The sequence below is a fragment of the Thunnus maccoyii genome, chromosome 10, assembly GCF_910596095.1.
Source record: "Thunnus maccoyii chromosome 10, fThuMac1.1, whole genome shotgun sequence".
Taxonomy (NCBI): domain Eukaryota; kingdom Metazoa; phylum Chordata; class Actinopteri; order Scombriformes; family Scombridae; genus Thunnus; species Thunnus maccoyii.
The window spans coordinates 21724538-21745753 of record NC_056542.1 but is presented as its reverse complement, the minus strand read 5'-3'; the positions used below and the strand labels follow the sequence as shown (position 1 = coordinate 21745753).

General features: G+C 38.3%; 1 protein-coding gene across 1 annotated transcript in view; it reads right to left on the bottom strand.

The window, feature by feature from the left end:
* Nucleotides 1-21216, bottom strand: part of cdkal1 (CDK5 regulatory subunit associated protein 1-like 1) — a 244305-nt gene that overhangs the window by 32687 nt on the left and 190402 nt on the right. The gene's annotated exons all lie outside the window — the stretch shown is intronic.

The window sequence follows — 21216 nt, the reverse complement described above, 5'->3', positions numbered from 1 at the left end:
CTTGCCGTCTCATTATAATCTTTCTTTTTACTTTTTTGTATTTTTGCTTTATTAGACAGTGACCACAGATGATTGAAAGTTTCTTTTAACACTAAATGAGACATTTTCATTTTAATTTGAACAATGGTGTAACTAAAACGCTTGTTTTGACAGTGAACATTAGTACACCATTACTACCTAGCGATCTGGCACTGGAACAATTTAGTATAACAAGAGCAGGTTCAGACTTTAGTGTTGTGCCAGGAAAAATGTGTGAAAGAAAGAGGCACATGAAGAAGTAAACATTGTGTATTTGCTTATTGGGAATATGAGAGAAATTCAGACAAGCCACTATGGGACATGTCCCTCTGTGGTTGGTCCAGCTTTATGGGAGAAAAAGAGGGGACCAGATGAGAAAATACTGACAGGAATGATTGTATGATGAGTGCGATCTTGATTCAAGGAAAGGGCAACAATGAAATGTTGAGTGAGGCAGAAGTAGGCAGAGAGAAAAGTCATAGAGTTAACTCTGCAGAGCCTTGGGCTCTTACTGGTTTAGACACAGTACACCATGGAAAGAACATTGGGTTGGAAAGCGCTGACAGCATAGATCATATGTATATATAAAAGGTCACACAGCCAGGGAAGCATTAAGTCCACAGAATATAGTTCCCTATAGGGAGACGGCAAGCTTGAGGTGACAAAAGTAATGTATGCTGAAAGGCTAGCTGCCCAAAAGGCATTTTGGCCGTTCTGCCAAGTTCAGCAAGAAAAGGCAGCAACAGCTACAGATTGTACAGGTGTCAGGAGTCAGTACCATATACCAAATGGACAGGTTGGGCCACTGCTTCATACTCATATCATCATATCACAATCCCTTCCCATGATCCCTCTGGGTTAACCGCATGATATCTTCATTACATTAAACCTGCTTGATTTTTTTCTTTATTTTATTCTTTTTCTTGAGTTTGTCTCTTTTGTTCCATTTTTTGTTCAGTGATATAAAACACTTTGGATCAACTGTGTTGTGTGTGAAGTGCTACATAAACAATGTTGAGTTGAGGTATTATTTCACATACTTAGCTTACTACATGCCTTAGACATGATACTCCTACTCTCTAATTTTATCAATTAAAAACAAAACCATATTCAAAGGGTCTGTCCCAACCTGCTTTGAAAATACAACCATCCCCAAAATAACCTTGCATTCTGATGTTATCAGTCAACATGCAACATAATGCATCATACATTTCCAAACAAATGCATTTTTATGAACCCTAAGCTAGCTGGAGGTGTTGACCCATATGTTAAATTACATGTTGGTTTATTAATCCTGCCTTGAGAACAAACATAACACACTGAATCCTGATGTTCCTTTCCTAAGAAAACCTTCATTCTACTGCAGACACAGAGTACTTCAATGTCAGTGTTATATGCACTGAATTCATCTTGTTAATGTAAATACAACCTAAAAGCATGTTTTTTAGTAAATATACAGGTGGCAATTGAATGTAATAGCAATCTTAAGCACTTTCATGTCAAGGTTGTGAGCCATGCAGTCACACTCACAGCAACATGCATTGTGCAGGTTGCAGCATAAATACAGCATGTCACCAAAGTATTTATGTGAGTGATACAGACTAAGTGGACAGAGAATAAAAGCAGAGATTAATGTAGTATGGCTGTTTTTTGGCCTGAGGGTCAGAAAGAGTTGACACACCACCTAGATGTATGCATCCTTATTAGCTGATGTACAGACAATGTGTAAGTATAGCATAATGTAATTGCTATACTAGAGACAAAGAATGTGACTGATAATGAGAAATACATGTACAATACGCACATATCAACCAACGTGCAGATTGGACACTGGTACCCCAAAAAGAAGGTCATCAGAGGATGGCAAAGGGATTCCTATTAAATCATACAAAGAAAAACCTACTCTCACAATTACGCAATCTGCTGAGATATCCCACTCTTTCTAGGTTGAGAAGAGATTAATGTATTATGGCTGTTCGGTGGCCACAGGCGCAATGAAACTGACACAAACCTGCACTGATGTATGCATGCTTACTGGCCAATGTATGGACAATGTGACTACTATAGCATGATATGCAGGCTTCCGTATTAATGTACGTGTGTGTCAAAGAGATAGAGAATGAGTCTGGACAGTTGGAGAGAATAAATGAACACATTGTCTCCTATTGGTTTAATCTACAGAGAAAGAATGACAGGGAAAGGCTATAAATGATAAAAAAGAGCTGACATGCACACTCACAGGGCTGCTTGGCAGATTCTAACTTAATTAACTTCAGTTTTAAACATGTTCGGACTGGACACTCATGATTTTTTTGAATGGCTTTTTCTTTAATGTCATCAGTTGGCATTACCGTTTATATTTAGAAAACACAGATTTCAAAGATTTTAGGAGGGCTTACGTTTTTCTTTTTGTAAATCTATGTGCAGTATTTCAAGTTCAAAAAAAAGTGAGGAAATCTAACTGGAGACAAAAATAAGCACAAATCTAAGAAAATATCCATAATTATCTACTTAACTCTGACCAAAATATCAACTAAAACTCCATAATTGGAGGTGATACTCTGCCTTGAATCTAATTAATCCAATTCAAACACTGAATCTCTATCCAGACCTACGATATCAACCGGCAGAAAGAAATCAACGCCATTATCTCACTGAATCATTTTTTCATCATTTCTTTTCATTCTGTTCATCTTTCCCGTAATAGATGACAACATGAATGGAAAAATCATTTAAATATGTTTAAAAAAAAAAGTAAAAGAAAAATCAAAACAGACAAGTCAAAATCCTCATCAGTAAAAGTCAGATTGACTTCAGCAAGATGAGACTTGAATGAGAAAAATGGCTCACAAAAGGGGGTGATATTAGCCCTTCAATGGTGTTGATTGATTTATAGCGTGTGGGGGGGTCTGGCTCTGAGAGCACGTGCACACACGTATACATGCACACACACACAGACACACACACACACACAGACATAATGAACATTAATCAAAGGGAGCAGGTAGTAATCAGACGGAGCTTTAAGAGGCTAGCCTGCTAGCGCACAGCTGTGCCATTCAAACCAACAGTCGTAAGAAGCAGACAAGACAGACAAAAGCACAAACCATCAGCCTTCATCTAAGCCCAGTAAATCTAACTTGTAGCTAAAATCCAGTATACACTCATAAGAGCAATGTTGTTGACTGTTCCAATCAAACCACTCCAAACAAGCATTCCAAGTATACTTTTATTAATGGTTATAGTGAAATTGTTTTTCAGTTGGTCTTTTCAATGGTCTTTAATCGTCACTGAGTGTGCACTAGCAGCAGTACGCACTATGCAAAGTCGTTGGCATATGTATCGATGCTTTATAAAATAATCAATATCCTACAGCATTCATAACCATGAGACAGATATACACATGTAAAGAAGGCGGTCAATGGATGAATGTGAATTTCTAGCAGATACATGATGTGCAAAATGCACATCTAAGTGCAAATAGTGTGCATACGTGATACAGGGGGCATGTTGGCAGGCTGAGCCTACTCTGATTAGGGAGTAATGGGCACAAATGCAAAGGAGGATCTGATCTTAATGGATTTAAAATCATTTGAATATGCAGTATACCAGCCGGTGTCTTTGTGTGCAGACGTTTATACATGTGACTCTGCATGTGTTCACAAGTATGGCGAGTCTGTGCTGTGTAGCTTTATGTGATGTTGCCTCTGCTGATGAAGCTGCCTCCCTTGGATATGTGTGTGCTTTTTTTTTGGGAGGCTGGTTTTGCATATAGTAAGCCCTAATCTGCTGTCTGAACAAACAGATTTACAGAGATCAATATGCCAGTTATGTGTGTTGTTACAAATCTGCTGTTTAAATACAGTGAATGAGCTTTTCAAATGTCAGGTAAAGAGGGATTGGTTCACAGATTGTGTTTTTGTGTGTGAGTGTGTGCATGTATGCAAATGTATTGTGTGTGTGTGTGTGCAACACAATAAAAGTGATCACTTGGGTGTGTGTCTCTTGTTACTGTGTGTTTGTGTTGCAGCTGATGCTAGGCCCTTGGGTGGCATATGGCTGTGTGGCGGGGCTATCAAACGGCCAGTGTTGTGTGTGTGTGTGTGTGTGTGTGTGTGTCCATGTTTTTGACAAGCCACACGGCTGGGGCTTGAGTACAATTTGAAAGTACATCCAAAATTAGAACCTCTATATTCATCACCTCTGTCAAACACACACACACACACACACACACACACACTTTATGTTTGGCGCAGAGGACTCCACTAATTTGTACACTGAGCAGATGCTAGGAGCTACTGTACTCATTAACAAAAACACACACACATACAGAGATGTATAAACAGCATACGAAAAACACACAAACTGAACATAAACACAGAGATTCAACCAAACATTTAAATGGGAGTGTGCGCAAATTTATGCACTTTTGTACAAATAAAGTCTAGTGTTTCTGCATTCTGCAATGGCAGTCTGTTGCTGAAAGAGGGGCTGCTATTTCACAATTTGATATAAACAAAGTTATTTTCAGTCACTACTAGCTTGCACGTAGTTTAAAGTGAGGCATAATATCTGGTGAAAATACACACATCAATCAAACGTAAAGAAGTGACACCTTGGTGCGATGTCAAATAATAGCATCACAGTCTGGATTGAGTGAGCGGAGGTTGCACGGAAAGTGACAGCAAAAGGTGGATAACTTTCACACTCCACATAAGTATCTGTACAATATCATCTGATGTTTGGAATAACTAAAATGTCTGCTAAAAATAATAACTGTCATTTTATCCGTTTTGTTGCAAAAGGATGTCAGTATTTGTACACCAGATACACAAACATTTATCCAACTGGGAACAAATTCTTGTCAACAGAGGTTTGTGTTGGGCTCATCACTGCTTTAAAAATAATGTTCTGAATAGCAATGCATTATAGCAATCCATTATAGTGATGCATAGCATTTAAGTTGCAAGCTCATTTGTTTACCAGATTGAAAAAATGTTAGTGTACATTTAAAAGGAAAATTCTGGTATATTTCAACCTGGTGTATTTCCATCAATTTGGCCAATGTGATTCTATGGATCATTCTTACTTTTCACAAGCCACCTTTGTTGTAGAGATCTAGGGAAATAAGGGCACGTAAAAATACATATATCAGGGCAAGCTGCACAAACAGCTTTCCAAATAAACATGATTTTAAGGCCTTGTTTGACCTCATCTCTACAATGTAAGCCTGGGTCAAGGTGGTGGAGACACATGAGGACATGAGAAATATTGTAGGGGAGTATCCCTATTGGGCATGAAATGCATGGGTAGTTAATTAACGAAAGAGACTTAAAAATCACATTTATCTCCAAAATATATAGAGACATGTACGCATGACTTTGTCTGCATACAGTAAAGTTTAAAACAAAACCAGTGACCTTTAAATGCATTGAGAGGCTGCCGTGACCTTGTTTGTCTGAAAACATCTATTGTTGCCTCTTCTCACACATGTGTTAAGAGGCACAGGATAAAAACATATCAACTGGCATATTGGCCTGTGGTGAGCTTGATACATAAACAAGCCTATGTACCCAATAAAACCCTATGGCAGTTTTGCCAACTCCATATACTAACCTCCTAATGGGCACTCGCTGTCATGCTCTAATGTTAACAGGCATTTACCCACAGACAGGTCAAAGCAAGTGAAAATTACTCCCTACTACATTAGATTAATAAACTAGCCCATGTCCTCCACAAGTCCTCCACACAGTTCTCAATTTTATTCATACTTGGCAGTAAAGGTTATTCACTCATATATGGTACATTAGATACATAAACAACTTGTGTCCTCAAGGCCTCCACGCACCACTCTGCAAAGTGTTATTTACTCATGAAATAAGCTATCATATCACATACTTTTCAAGCAAGCTAGTACAGCCACTGAATGACTTTTGACTTTTTCCAAGGCCTGGAAACAAACAATTAAACAACTTGGGAGCCAACACATACAGCGTCCTCTTTAAAAAAAAAAAAGCACAACTATATGAGGCCTGCTTGGTTTTTCAGGTACAATTTTAGTGTAGGCAGTATCCTTGCCCGAGGACAAATAATATAAGTAAATAATAAGGAATGCATGCCTGTTGTATAATACAATAAACTACTTGCAAACACGGAAACATTTTCCACTGTAAGTTAAGCTACAGGGTTTGGAGGATTAAAATGCTTTCCTGAAAAATGATTTAAAATGCTTAATTGATATTTTCCCAGAAAAAAAAGTACAATATTGATAACATAGCAATACAAAACACAAAGACTAACAAAAAGTTTCAATAAAGCAAAAATTACATAAAGATTAGAGGAACAACAAGTTATATACACAAATCTAGCAACATTAAGCAAGGATTTTAAAGAGACAATGCAGGGAGGTAGAGCGGAAATGGAAAAAGGATAAACTCTGTGTCTCCCTTGCTTCTCTAAAAGATCTAATTTTCACTTATCAATGTGCAATCAAAGAAGCAAGGAATTGCAAAGCACTTTCTAACTTTGGTTTTGAAAGGTCATACATAAATAAAGTTATTAAGTAGTTTAGCCATGTTTTAGTTCTTTCTCATATTGCAATACTAACTAGCATATTACAGTAGACAATTTATATGTAAACTCTACAGATGCACAGCCAGGCATATCACTATAAATAGCTGTATACTGTAAAGCAAAGTGCAACCGTATACAAACAGTGCACAAAAGTGGGCCAAAAGTGCAACAGCAGTTCAACAACAACACTGCAACTGTGGGATTTCAAGCATGGCTGCATCTTCATATTTCATACATAAAAGAGAGGAGCCACACATTCTCAACAGAAGCCTTAAGCGGTGATTGTCAGTGCGCTCCCAACAAACTAAGGTTACTCACATTTTTAATGCGCTACATTGGATACATAAACCGGGCCCAATAAAAGCCCCAAAGCACAGTTATCAACTCCACAAATAACAAAGTTCATTTACATTATCTATCAAATAACATAAGCCAAACACAACTGACAATTTACCCCACAGTTAGTAAAGAACCAGCCTGTGTCCTTAATGCTTCTGTGAATTCTCATACAGCCGGTGCCATATGTGTAGAAGGTTACACACTTATCAGAGGACAAACAGTTATCCTATAGTCTATACTGTTGTTGCCGCTGGGGAATGAAATGCACTGGTTGCGTCTTAGCTCAACTTTAGCTTGAGGACTTGTTGTCACAACATGTGTTGTCCTAATCAAAAAACACTCTCCAAACAATGTGATTACAATGTGGCCTTGCAGTGACTCGTACACACACACACACACACACTGCCTCGGAGTACAGCAGTCAAAACGCACTAAATGCTCACACACATGTGCGTGGAGAGGCATGCCTTTGTGTCAAAGGCACATCAACCACACCAGATACCACATAAACACACACTGACACGCTCACAGCCCAAAACACAAAGGGTTGGAAAAGACACAGATGCATAAACACACACACAAAAAAAAGATGCACATACATCTCCAGATACGCACACGCAAAGAGCTGTAGGGATACTTCGACTTAATTTGTTTATGCTGGCGTTCCTGGAAAAGATTGCGCTCAAGGCAGCACATCCCTTCTGCATGAAAGGAGATGACTGGAACTGGTCTGCCTCTCTCTTCATTTCTGTATCTTCTCTCTTCCCTTTTTTTATCTTTTGTCATTCTCCTTTTTCTGACGGTCTTTTATACAAGCCTGCTTCCAACTTGAACTCTAGTTTCTGTTTATCTTCCACACTTTTATTTGACATCTCTCTCTTTCGTGTCCCTCTCGATAAATCAGTCATTAAATCTCTGAGGAGGTGCAAGGTCTATGAAAGACACCGAGAGGACAAACACACACACATACACACTTGAGCTATACAGATACTGCATGTATAAATAAAAACACATTATATATGGGAATTAGGCCAAGTGCCATGGGAATCACAAGTGATGTTACAACTGTAACACACTCACATAACCGGCTGGGTCAGGAACAGGTCACTAGATCACTACAAGGAGCCACCATGACAGACAAGATTGTGGGTTTAAAGGTTGTATATGTAAGAACTGTGAAGCAATTTACATGTATTGATCGATTTTTATTGCCAATGAGTGAACAGGTTGTAACGCAACTTTCTCGGTTGTCTATAACAGCCTGTGGACTGACTTCTATGTGAAGTTTTCCAGTGAAAATCCAAAGGATGTGATGTTTTTGCACGCTCCCGAGTGTCTTGACTCTCTCCCACTGACATCAACAAACAACCGGGGGCTAGGGCATTTTGCTCCCCAGCCACAGCTGGCTGAGCCTACCGGTGTTTGGTTGACACGGTTGGTAAACAAAGTCAGCAGTTTGTGGGTTGGGTCAGGTTTGGGTGGTTACTTGACACATATTTTCACCCTGACCTGTGAATCACTACCGGGCCAGCAGCCTCAGTGTGTGTGTTTGTGTGCATGTACAGCAAGGAGGGTTGAGGTTACCTAGTTGACCAAAGAACGTCTATATAATCTATTAAAGACCCTTTTAAAAAGATTAAAATAGTACAGTACAGACAAAAAATCAAAAATGTGACAAACTAAACATTACCAAAAACAAATAAACACAAACGCAACTGCAACACTTTAAAAAAAATGTCTGTAAAGCAGCATTACATTCATCTAAAAAAACAAAAACAACAACAAAACACTATTTAGTTTTAATTTTTAAATTGTATTCAATTGGTTTAGTTATTCATTCATGTTATTTCACTTCTTTCTGTGATTCCACCTTTCAGTTATCATGTTTTTATTTAACAAGTGAATCACAAATGAAGGACATATCACAACATTCAGTCCATCACTTGGAAACACTTGAATTCAAACTAGAGACTGTAAAAAAAACAAAAACACACAGACAGACACACAGACACACACACACACAGGTGGCCATTACGCATTTGATCCTCCCTGCTTCCTTTCAGCAGAAGCATCATGTCATCAAGTTGTCTGACAAGCCTGCAGGGCACTGCTCCCTCCTTTTCAAGAGCTGACTTACTTTAACAATATGACAGAAACACATATGACTGACAGAGAGAGATGATAGAGACAAAGGCCAAAAAAGAGAAATGAGGAAGACAGATAGAGAAAGAGAGACATAGGCAGACAGGGAGAATTGTTAAGTCCAGGTCATCTTAATTTAAAATGGGTGTCTGGGTCTGCTTCGCTTCTGACTGAGTTGATTTATGCAAATTATGTAAATGTATGTTAAATTACTATGCTAATTAGGTAAAGAGAGTAACCTGAGGGAGGAAAATGGAAAAGAAACTACAGTCCTGGTCTGAATGATCAGGAAATTTGTTCACTGATAGAGAGGAACAGGCCACTGCTTCTCCACCACTGAGGGACTGCTGAAGTTCTGGGTAATTCAGACAATTATTAAAAATGCTGCTTCTCTATTATTTTACAAGTGACTGTGTATGAAACAGAAGGCTGACTAAATATATTCTCTGTAGTCAAGCCAAAGAGATTCACAGTATGCCATATGAGCTTAACTGAATGTAGTTATTTCAAGAGCTGATGCTCTTTTTCTGCTGCAAATTACACTATGGACTACAGTATTTATTCAATGATGAAAAAAAATAATAATCCGAAGGATAAACTATTGTTTCCACTGTATGTATCTCTGTCTTGAAACACTTTGCATTTGGCTCACTCCATAACCGTTCTGGTGCATGCTTGGAATCACAACATGAAAAAGACCAGGATATATACCACACAGTGTGTTATTTGTTGCAATCATATAGTAATAATCAGATGATTGCCTTACTCTGGTTATAGCAGCATTACTGGTGTGTCTGAGTACCCACTGAATGAGTGAGTCTGAGCCTCACTTGCATCCATTCACCTTTTTATTTACTTTTGAGGCAAGAAATACAACCACAAATGAAAATAATAAGATGCTGTAGTCAAAGGAAAGCTGTTTTAGCTGTTTAATGGACTTAAAGCCCACTTTTTCACTGGCAGGACTTCAAACAACCATAACTCGCTTCAACATGTCTGGGCTCTCGTATATCAACACTCAGGGAAATGAGCAGCAGTGAAGAGCAAAGAAAGTAAGAGAGAAAGAAAAGATAAAGCAAAGTGAGGGAGAGGCTGTAAAGGAACGGTAGACTGGTAAAGATGGGAGACAAAACGAGAGAGCGCAAGTCTAGATTTTCAATCACTTTAGATGTCAGACAGTCTTTTCAACCAGTCGCTACAAGACAAGACGGCGAGATGAGAGGAAGGAGGAACGTAAGAAGATGATGGCAAAGGATAGAAAAAAAGGAAAGGGACCATTAGCTGCTTTCAATGAGTTGTTCAACATCCTAGAATATGTCAGTAGTGGAATCAATTAAATCCCCTTTAGACTAGGTTCATCTGCTTGGCACAACACTTATCCTGGGTCTCATACCGACACCTTGTCTCCACATCTTCAATTCAAACTGTGTTGCATATCTTTTTAACACTTTACTGTGATACAATTCTACAATATACTGTGATGTAACTGCACAGTAATAAAAAAGAAGCAAGTATTCAAAGTAGAAATGACCATAAATAAAAAAACAAGTGGTTTTTGCAAAAAAAATTGTATAAAATTCCTAATATATTATGATATAATCCAAATATATTTGTGTCAGCCTAATAAAAAATGGTAAAATGATTTTGATACTGATACCAATTATCTTTAAAGATTAAGAGTTTAAATTTCAGATAAAAGGCTTTTCACTGGTACACCCATCAGGACAGACAAGAGAGACCCTCATTGGTCCCAGTAAGAATGACCTCACTACCCATTTAATCTAAATGTTGCGATGAACAGAAGTTCCAGGTGAATGTGTCCAAATTGTACTTCATTGTTTTCCCGTGGCTGGTTTGCCACAGCTTCTCCATCCTTGCCTCACCTAACGATGTCTGTTAATTACAGCTATTTATTAGCTCCAAACACCCAATTAACAGGCCTTCAGCAAAACAAGCAAACACACTAATCTTTACGCAACACATTGAGGGATGACTCCACCAAAGATTATGAAGAAAAATGAAAACAAGGGCCAGAAATGTGAATAGGTGTCAAAGCTGCTGAAAAGAGTCTTTTGTTTTCTTTTCTCCGGTTCGATTCCATAAATATTCAGCTCATTCTTTTTTTCCTGAGGTGTTTGTTTTTATTCTTTTGTCTCACTTCTCCTCTTCAGTATGTGAAAGCTTTAGCTGTTTTTTTTTTCTTTTATCTTAAATGATTCTCTCCTTTATTCTCTAAATCTGTCCAGGGTGTTTTTGAGAGAGCAATGAATAATGATGTTGGTCTGTTCCTATCACTCTTAGAGCAATGCTACAGTAGCAAAGTCAAACTGGCAAAAAAAAGCAGATATCCTTGGAAAGAAAACAAAAAAAGTCTGAAGAATTAAAGGGCAGAGGCATAGGTATTAAAATGTCCTGATCCTGCTGGTTTTGTAAACAGGGCTGGAATTTCCCTGCCTTCATACACGATTACATCTGTCTCAAAAATTGTGACAAACTACATGAAAATATGATTAGTAACAATCAACCAATTAAATGTTTGAAAATAAGATCAAAAAAATCACACAAGGAAATAACAGTCAATGCTTAATAATATCACTCCATTTAACTGGTGACTTATTTGGCTTCTCTCTCACTAAACAATAGATGGCAGATTGATTTCCAACAGTCCAGTTGTTTTGTCTTCTTAAGTGCCTGAATGGTTGACTGCAGTTTTATGTTTGTGCCTAAATGTTGTTGTGTACACAAATAGATGGATTATTGATTAAATGTCTACAGCAGATTTACAGTTCCTGCAGTTGTGGCACTGGTGGTGGGTCTGGACCACTGAGATGTTTTCTGGCTGTAATGCTTTTTAAAAAATAAGAAACTAAAATAGAAGTAGTTGAGTTTACGTGCACTAATTTAAAATAAAAAAAAAAAAAAAAGACAGGATCATGATTTGGAACTTGAAACTGATTTGATGGATATCAAAAAACAAATCGGTGAATAATTATTGAAGAGCAGAACATTTCAGAACCTGAAGAAATTAAAGGAGTAGAAAAGAGAATACTGTTTTCTGCAGTTTTTTGCAATCTCTCTTCAGACACATGCAGTCCAGTGGCATTATGTTAAACCACAAATTAGCTTTTAGTGTAAGAGTCAACCCCAAGTTCCTCACAAAATCCAGCAAAAGGACAAAAACAATGATTCATGTTGCCTAGAATCGAGAGAAAATTCCCCTAACTATTTATGGATAAAAATACTTTTTAAGGTTCTCAGAGATGTCAGGATATGGCAACTTGGGAATAATCCCTGTCACACATACAAAGAACATAACAGTGTTTCAAAAGCACAATAAATACACTTGCTGTTACTATTTTTTTCTCATTTAAACTCTAAATTCTTTCTTCCTTATACACACACACACACACACACACACACACAAACATGCCCACAATGCTTGCAGTCAGAGTAAATGTATCACTTTTCCCCTCCTGCTGCTGTGCCCCAGTTTTTGTAACTCAGCTATAATGAGAATGAAGTCTTTACAGTAGTTATCCCACATTTGGCCCTGTATATACAGCTCATTTACAGGGCCATGTGTGCAGTGTGTGTGTGTGTGTGTGTGTGTTTGTCTGTCTTAAAATATGTGTGTGACCTGAGTGTAAACTCGTTTCCAAGTCTTGGACAATGTGTACATGCATACAAGAAACCAGAGTTAGGCAGGTTAAGGCAGGAAATAAAATAACAGCATGCAGCTTGTCAGTAATTTTGAACTAGACTCTTTTGTTGGATCATTTCCACTGCTGGCGCAGTTCTGTAGTCACAGAGCACAGACTTTCTCCTGACCTAACAACAAATGTGTTTAATCTCTATCAATTCAGCCACAGAAACCAGCTTATTTAAAGTTAATTTCATGTCAGTTTCAGTTTTAAATGCAGGGATGCATCACTACAAATCTTCACTTTCATGTCTCCAAACCCCCTGTGAGCAACAGAAATGTAACTGTGTCGACCAGATTTCTCTTAATGGCTTAAGAATAACAATGTTTTTTGCTTGTGTTTAAGAAATCTAGTTTAAGACACAGCGCAGTACAACAACTTTTTTTTGGAAGCAAAAGCCTTAATTTTCAGTGGGTTTACAGTATGCTGCCTTAAACATTAATTTGTCATTCTTTTTGGTTAAAAAGAAAAATAAAGATGTCCAACCTTCATATTCAGAAATGAATAGGCAGAATGAAAAAGCACATTCCCAATGGCCGGGACACACAGCCTGCATGAGCATTGTGGAACCTCTTGCTTTTCATTTCAGCACTCATGTTAACAGATTACAGCAGCCACACAGCTGCGTCTCACGCAAGGCTACTGTGGTGCGTCATCTAGAGATTCAGGGTCTCGCCTATTTTTTTCCACCTGATGTGTGCGGTTCTCAGCAAAAATAAACAGTGAAAACGATTTGTTCATAGTCATATTGACATATACCAGCGACATTACACCTTTCACTATAGTCTGAATGTCTATATCTGTAGAAAAAGTCACAGACATGAAAGAAAATAGTGTAATTGTGGGTCAACCTGCGCAGTGCACACCGGGGCAGAGTGTGTTTGGCTCGTTTGGGGGACTTGGTATCGTTTGGACTGTCTCTGAAGAGGATTTTCTTCACTTGGAGCAGTGACAGCGGGGGTTTAACTGGCGGAATAATCAATATAATCAATAATAAAAACCCGTCCTGTGTGAGGAGTGTATGTGGCTGATACAGGAGTAGCCCTAACCAGACCAAACCATGCCTGTCGAAAGCCACTTTTGCCTCACATAGCCTATTATTATTAATTTTTCACAATTGTGAATTCTATTCTATTATTGATGGCCATTATCAAAGTCAAACTCTATGTAGGAAGACAGGGCTGGCAGTAGCAACATGACACACACACGCTGCTCAGGTAGAGTTAAGCTGTGTGTCCCAGACCTAAATGGATGCCCGCTTTTGCCCATACCTGTTACTACGTGATTCTTTCTGAGCTCTTAGTTGTGTGTGTGTGTGTGTGTGTGTGCGTGTGTGCAAGAGCCGGTGTGGTTAGTTAGTGACTGCTGACTGAACAGATAGAAGGCAGATGTGGAGTGAAAGGTCAGACTGATGTTATTAGCCTCTGGTGGATTCCCACATAGATGAACAGATAGATGGGACCAAACACCGGCATTAAACCTCTTTATCTTAGGAAAAAATATGGTGCAGGGTTAAACCACTCATGCAATGTCTGTGGCACTGAAGAAAGCTCATCTCTCTGAAAAAGTATTATTTTCATGAATAGAGAAAAAAATGATATTCCTACTGACAAACCTGCCTTCAGAAAGGTAAATTTAAGTATTTTTAATGCTAACTGGGTCTGATTTCAGGATAAATTTAACAGCAGTTAAAGTGATAAATGCAACAACAGGATAACACCATGAAAAGAAGAAGTGTTAAGGAGATGCTACCGATGTGTTAAGTAAAGAAATATAAAAGAAGAAAAGAAATAAACAGATGGACACATTTAGCATATTCTTCTATGACTTCTTCAACATTTATAAAACTTTTAACATGTTCGGTTGAGGTACAGTATTTAGCAAAATAAAATATCAGACAAGTGGATAACCTGTAAACATACGCTGCCCAAGATAAAAGCTCTGCAACTACCAAGTAGAATCAATAAGTAAACACAAGATTTAAAACAGTGTTAACATGTAATTTACAATGGAAGATAAGCTCTCCACGGCTTGTTAAATGAGAAGCTGAAGTAGCTAACAAAGGAACTGGTGTAGTTAGCATCTATCATGGCAAAGTGAATTAATCCTACAGATATTGGCTGAGTTAGTCCTCTGTCTTGACATATTGTGTGCAACTGTGAATGTGTAATACTGTGATAAGCTTGGATTGAAATGGAAGGGGTGAATGCAGTAGCCAATCTTATAAACACCCACACAACATTAACACACTAAATAACTTTTTCCTGTACCTGAATCTCTCCCTCTTTCCTTTTTTTGTTTGTCTGTGTTCTAACTAAAGGCCAAGGAATGAAGAATAAGAAAGAAAGAAACTAAGAAAGAAAGAAAGAAAAGTCAAAACATGTTTTTGTAGCCTGAAACTATGCATCTGAATTTCCATATAGATTGTGCTGAGTTTTGTTGAATCAGGCCTCTAATATTTCTAATGACAGGCTATGTGAGGCAATCAGGCACAGACAAACAATTACTAGGCTTGATAAGCCTGCATACATGCATACATAAGACACCTGTATTCCAACATTTGCAAATATCAAGCACACTTACACACAGTAAGGTTCAATGGTAGCTGTAACAGAAGAACAACTTACACAGTCATAGAAAACACATATTTACATACATACAGACAGACACACATTCTGTATAATCAACTGTGATGATGCTGAGCTGTGATGAAGAAGTGAGACTCCATCCGCAACTGAAGGGCCCTCATTAAGGATGACCCCTTGTTAACTGCCCAGCCAACTGGGGGCTAGGGAGAACTGTACTCTAAAGCGGTATTCAGTGTTGATAAGGTTGGGCAAGGAGGTCAAGAGTTCTAGAATAACCAGCTTTCACCAGCTTTTTCTACATGAAACTAGTAGTGAAGTGAGAAAAGCACCCCACATATCCATCTTACTGATAAACACTTATCAACTAGATACAAACAAGGCTAGAAAGCTTTCCTGAAACCCACTTTTTGTTCACACTAGCATTTTCAGGTCATTTCTGAAAACTTCTTCATCCACACTAATGTGCCATTATCATTGTTGAACATTGCCTTATGTGGGGTATATCAAAAGATCCTTTTAGTTATTAATATGAAAGTAATTGCAGCCATTTTCACACCTCAGCCATTACCAGTTGATCCCATTCCTGTTATCTAACAAAAGCATGTGATGATATACGGTGTTTTGTCATACCCTCTATATGGTTGATTTGTTTTAAAGAAGAGAAAATCCATTTAGCTAGTACCAAGCAGCTGCAGTGTACACACACACACACACACACCTTTCCAAATGAGCCTAATTAAATGGATGTCTATTGTCTGAATCAGAAAACATCCACACTCCTGTCAAGGAAACCATTTAGCAACACAAGCCTTAATACCCCTCCCTCATTCATTTCTATGTCCCATTCTCTCTCCCTGCACACACACACACACACCCCATCCACCGCCCCTTCAATTAGATGTCAGTCACATAACATGCTGTTAAAACGAGGTAGCAGCAAACCCATTTTTTTTCGTTGCCCACTGCTGCATATATGTAAGTGTGTGTGTATACCTGTCTGTGTTGATGTGTGTGAATAACACCGGGTTGATGTCTTTGGCCGAACAAATGGGAGAAATCGACAAGCCACTAAAGCACACTGTGTGACTTTGAGAGAGACCTGGTGTGAGAGAGAGGTAGTGAGGGGTTGGAGGGCCGTGAGGGAGTTAGCACAATGAGCAATTTATATTTCTAAAAACTAGAAATACCGGCTCCACCAAGCAGTCAAGTTGCAGTTTACATCCACTTCTGTCCAGACTCATATTATATTTGTAGTGAAGACTTTGAAGGAATTTAATAAAAGGTATCAAGTGTATTTTTGGCAAAGTTATCACTATATTGACATGTATGAGACATTTGTGAGAAACTTTGTCATAATTAGCATATGAATTCTAGAGTTATGGCCAAAAATGTGTTTTGTGAGGTCACAGTGACCTTGACCTTTGACTACCAAAATCTAATTAGTTCATCCTTGAGTCCAAGTGGATGTTTGTGCCTAATGTGAAGAAATTCCACGAAGGCATGGAGATATGGCGTTCATGACAATGGGGAGGATGAACAATCTGAAAACATAATGCCTCCGGCTACAGCTGTTGCTGGCACGGAGGCATAAAAAAACAATCTCTCTTGTTTGGCCCATCTCCATTTCCCAATTCAATTCAGTTTTACTAAATTAACTTGAGAGAGTTCTGTCAAACCGCTGATGTAGATACATAACAAATATCTTGTTTTTCATTTTCCTTTTTTGCTGTACATCCTCGGGACTATAAAAGGCAGATAGAGAGATTCTGCTGAGTGCTCCCTAATGTTTTCAACAGCAACTTCCATTACTGTGACAAACGTTAGTCAGTAGGCTGTTTTCCTGTTAGTGTAAAGTAACATTCTTCTTACCACTAGTAGGAAAACACACCAAACCTCTGTAAATAAAAGTAAGCAACACCACAAAACATAGTGTATTTTGACATTAGCAGTTCCTCAGGTTAGGATGGATTGTCCATGACCAAAATTGCAACTCTGCTCAGGTGGTTTTGTTTTGTTGTGCCATAATTGTATCACATTAATTATAATGACTTAGACTTTGCACTAGGCACTTTCTAAGAACCTACTTGAAACTACAAAACTAAGGATCCGTGTTTAAAACATAAAGAAATGGAAATAGTATTAGTTGGCAGTACTACAATTTTCATTCCTATTCAGTTGCAGTGATGTAGTATTCAACCGTAAACCCATGCATCTATAAATTAATGGTAACACATTGTCATTAAAATGAAGTAACATCCATCAGACAATGATTCATTCAATTTGAATTTGACTTCTCCCTTAAGAGGATACAGTGGGAGCTATACATTTTTTGAATGGGAAGAGTGCACCGCTAGCATCAGTTTGCAGGCTGGATAGCTAATTAGCTGGTCAGCTCAGCATGTATATGTACTTGAAAATGTCACTTCAGTCGCTCTCCATTCAGATGCTGGTGTGCTCCTTACTGTGTGTTCAGAAAGAATGTGAAGCAAATCTTCTGTAAGCTTGCTAGCGACGGACACACTGAGCATGTCTGTGTCATGTCTCGTCTAAGTAATTAAGTTAATTAAGTATACTAGATTCACAAAGCTCCAGGATATACACACATTTTTTGCTAAAGTTGAAACATTTTCAACTCGTGCAGACAAGTCTTCTCGTCAATTCACGCCACCCTGGGTGAATCTGGCATCCACTTGTGTCCTTCCATTGACTTTGTAATCGTGTCATATCTAAAATTTGCTTCATGTTCTGTGTGAAAATACATTTACTCTTCAGTATCACTGCTAACAGAACACTGTCTAGCCATGGGTTGTAAGCTACAGCACAAGTCTGTACTTTTTTCCTTGCTTAGCATGCCAGATTAGTATTTTTCCCCAAAGAACCTGTCTTTCTTCCTTTTAATTATACAAAGAAAATATTCACAATAAACAAATAAAAACAACACAGAAATTTTCTTGATTACATAAGGGGATGACTAAATGTAATGTCAGTTGGACCTTAAGGATGGGCATGGTATAAAATAAAATCCCTTCTTTTAACAGCCTTTAAAATGTCTGACTTTAAAAACAAACACATCAAACATACCAACTCTGTAACAAAAATGTTCCAGAGTGCCATGCTTGGCAAGAGTAGTATACGGTTGTTGTGTAGAACAAATACAATGAAGTAATAGTGTGGTGTTGCATAAATTAGAAGAATATAGAACCTGGGAATATTTCAAAGGCAAATGTTTGGCACCAAATGGACTAAGTAATTATGGAGGCTCACATGTGTGTTTGTACTTTTGAGGGGCCATACATGTGTATGTGTTGCATAAATCCCTGTTGTGTAACCTTGACAGATTGACAGCATGTATACATGGCTATAGTGCTCTACTGTGCAGTAGAAGAAGAAAATCATGTCTTTGGCGAGCAGCATTTCAATGTGGGTGGAATATCACTATACACACATACATGTAGACACACACACAAAAGGTCTTGTTCCATTTCTGTTGCCTTTGATCAAACAGGAGGTATAATGTTACCCTGTAGAGTAAGTTATTATACATATCTTAGCTGACCTGAAGCCAAGGAGGAACCTGTCATTTACAACACATGTCTATTGACTTTGTCATAGCAAGATAGCAAGGTCCTCTCAATATTCATCACATACTTATGAGGCCACACAACTGTATTTAATTAAAATACCAGAGAGAAGAAGAGATCCAAGAAAAGTACATAGTTTCTGTACTCTAATTCTGTAACTAACAGAATACGTTTGATCTTACACTGTTCAATCAAACAATCTACATCTGCCCAATATTTCCCATGTAAACCCACATATACAGTAGTGTGCATGTGTATTGAATGTACATGCTATGGCAAATCTTCAGCAAAATGTCTGTCTGAAACTGATGGAGATACAAAGGAACAAGGGAGATGTAAAGTGTGCGTTTGTATGTCTATGGAGTATGGAGTCTTTGAGTGAGGGTGTTTATGTCTGACCATACTCTCGGTATGTTATTTATTAAAGGGGACCTATTATCCTCATTTCCAGCTCTATATTTTAGTCTGAGACTCCACTAGAGTAGCTTTGCATGATTCACAGTTCAAAGAAATCTTTCTTAATCTTATACTTGCCCTTTATGCAGCCCCTCAGTTCAGCCTGTCTGAGACAGGCCGTTTTAGCTCCTGTCTCTTTAAGGCTCCTTCCCAATGAGCCCACTCTGTTCTGATTGGTTAGCTTCTAAAGCTGCATCGCGGCTAACTTCCGCCGGCTTCGGAGGTTATGTAAACAAACTATAGTAGCAGGATTTCACTTCTATTCCTCCTTCTTTACTCCAAATGTAAACCTCTAAAATCCATCCGTACATGTTTGAGCCTGAATCTGATCCGGAATATGAGAGCGGCAACACGAACATCCACAGCAAAAAAGATTACAGCAGGACATCTCTGTTTGGTAAATATTACACTCATTACCTGCTTATTGTGTGACACAACAGTGTACATTAAATGCACTAAAATGCCGACTGAAGTGGAAAACACGTGCTGTCAAGAAATAAAGGTAATGTAGCTAGTTGTACAGTGCCTCCCTGCATCGTGTGCACTGTGCCTGGACCAGATGACCATATAAAGAAATCCGTCACGAGCTGACGTCAGCTTGTCTCGTAAGTAGAAAAAAAACGTTGGAAACAAAGCATTCAGAGCAGTCTGAAGCCTGAGCTTTCTGCTTACAGGGATTACTTTCCCAGACATTTATCTCATTATTTGAAACTTTGGCCACATTTAATATGAACATCCGACATTGTAATATTATATATGACAGAAAATAAGGAAAAGCATAATAGGTCCCCTTTAAGCAAGTACAGTCAGCCAGCTGCATAGCAACTACTGAAAATTACAATGTAGACTCCAGCTGGGAGATACATCTCACAACCAACATGTGTGTTTTAGATGCCCTCTCAGAGAATATGTGACACTATGTATGTACAGTTTCAACACACATTAATATGCTACACCACATACCAGTCTGTTATATGACCTGAAGGCGCTAAAATTAAGATAATTTAAGACATATTCAGGCTTTCTAAAGAGCCATGCAGGACCTGGAGCCAGTGGGAAAAAAATGTTTTTCACAGAATAGACAGACAGATGGGAGCGTGGCAAGAAAATAAATCACCATATCCAATATTTCTGTCTCTTTTTTTCCCTCCTTCCACTCCCTCCTTCTCTTGCCCTGAATAGTCAGTTAATTAACAGCAAAGGAGAAAAAAAAATGTGGCAAGTAAATGTCAAGTTCGACAAAGATGGAGGTTAGCTTTTCACAACAATGCAAAACAGCAGCTTAAGAAAACCTCCTTCTACAAAATAAAAGTAATTAAAAAAAGCCAAAAGGGAAAAAAGCAGAATACTAATTGTTCAGTTTAGCAATGTGTGGAAAATATGAAAAAAAGTGATCTGTTGTGGAGAGAGAGAATTGTTAGACTAATTACCTTTTTTTCTTTTTCTTCAAATGATAAATAATTATGTCAACTTCTATGCGGCAAACCGGGATTTCACAATAACTGAAGGGGGAAAGTTTATAGAGTGTAATTAAGTGTTTTATTTTCTGCCAATGCCTTCTTTCTCTTGTTAGTCTTTCATTATCAGCCTTTCATTTACTCACCTCTACCTCCCTCTCTGTTTTTTATCCTCCGTTTTTCTATCTTGCTCTCTCTCTTTCTGTGTCTGTTGTGTGGCTGGGCAGGTGCAACGGGCCATGTTGACAGCTTGTCCCTCCTCTCTTGCTGCAGGGAAAACTGTCACCCTTGTCATTCAGGCCTATGAACACAGCATGGAGAATGGATGCGAGTGTCTGTGTGTGTGTGTTCTCAGGGGACT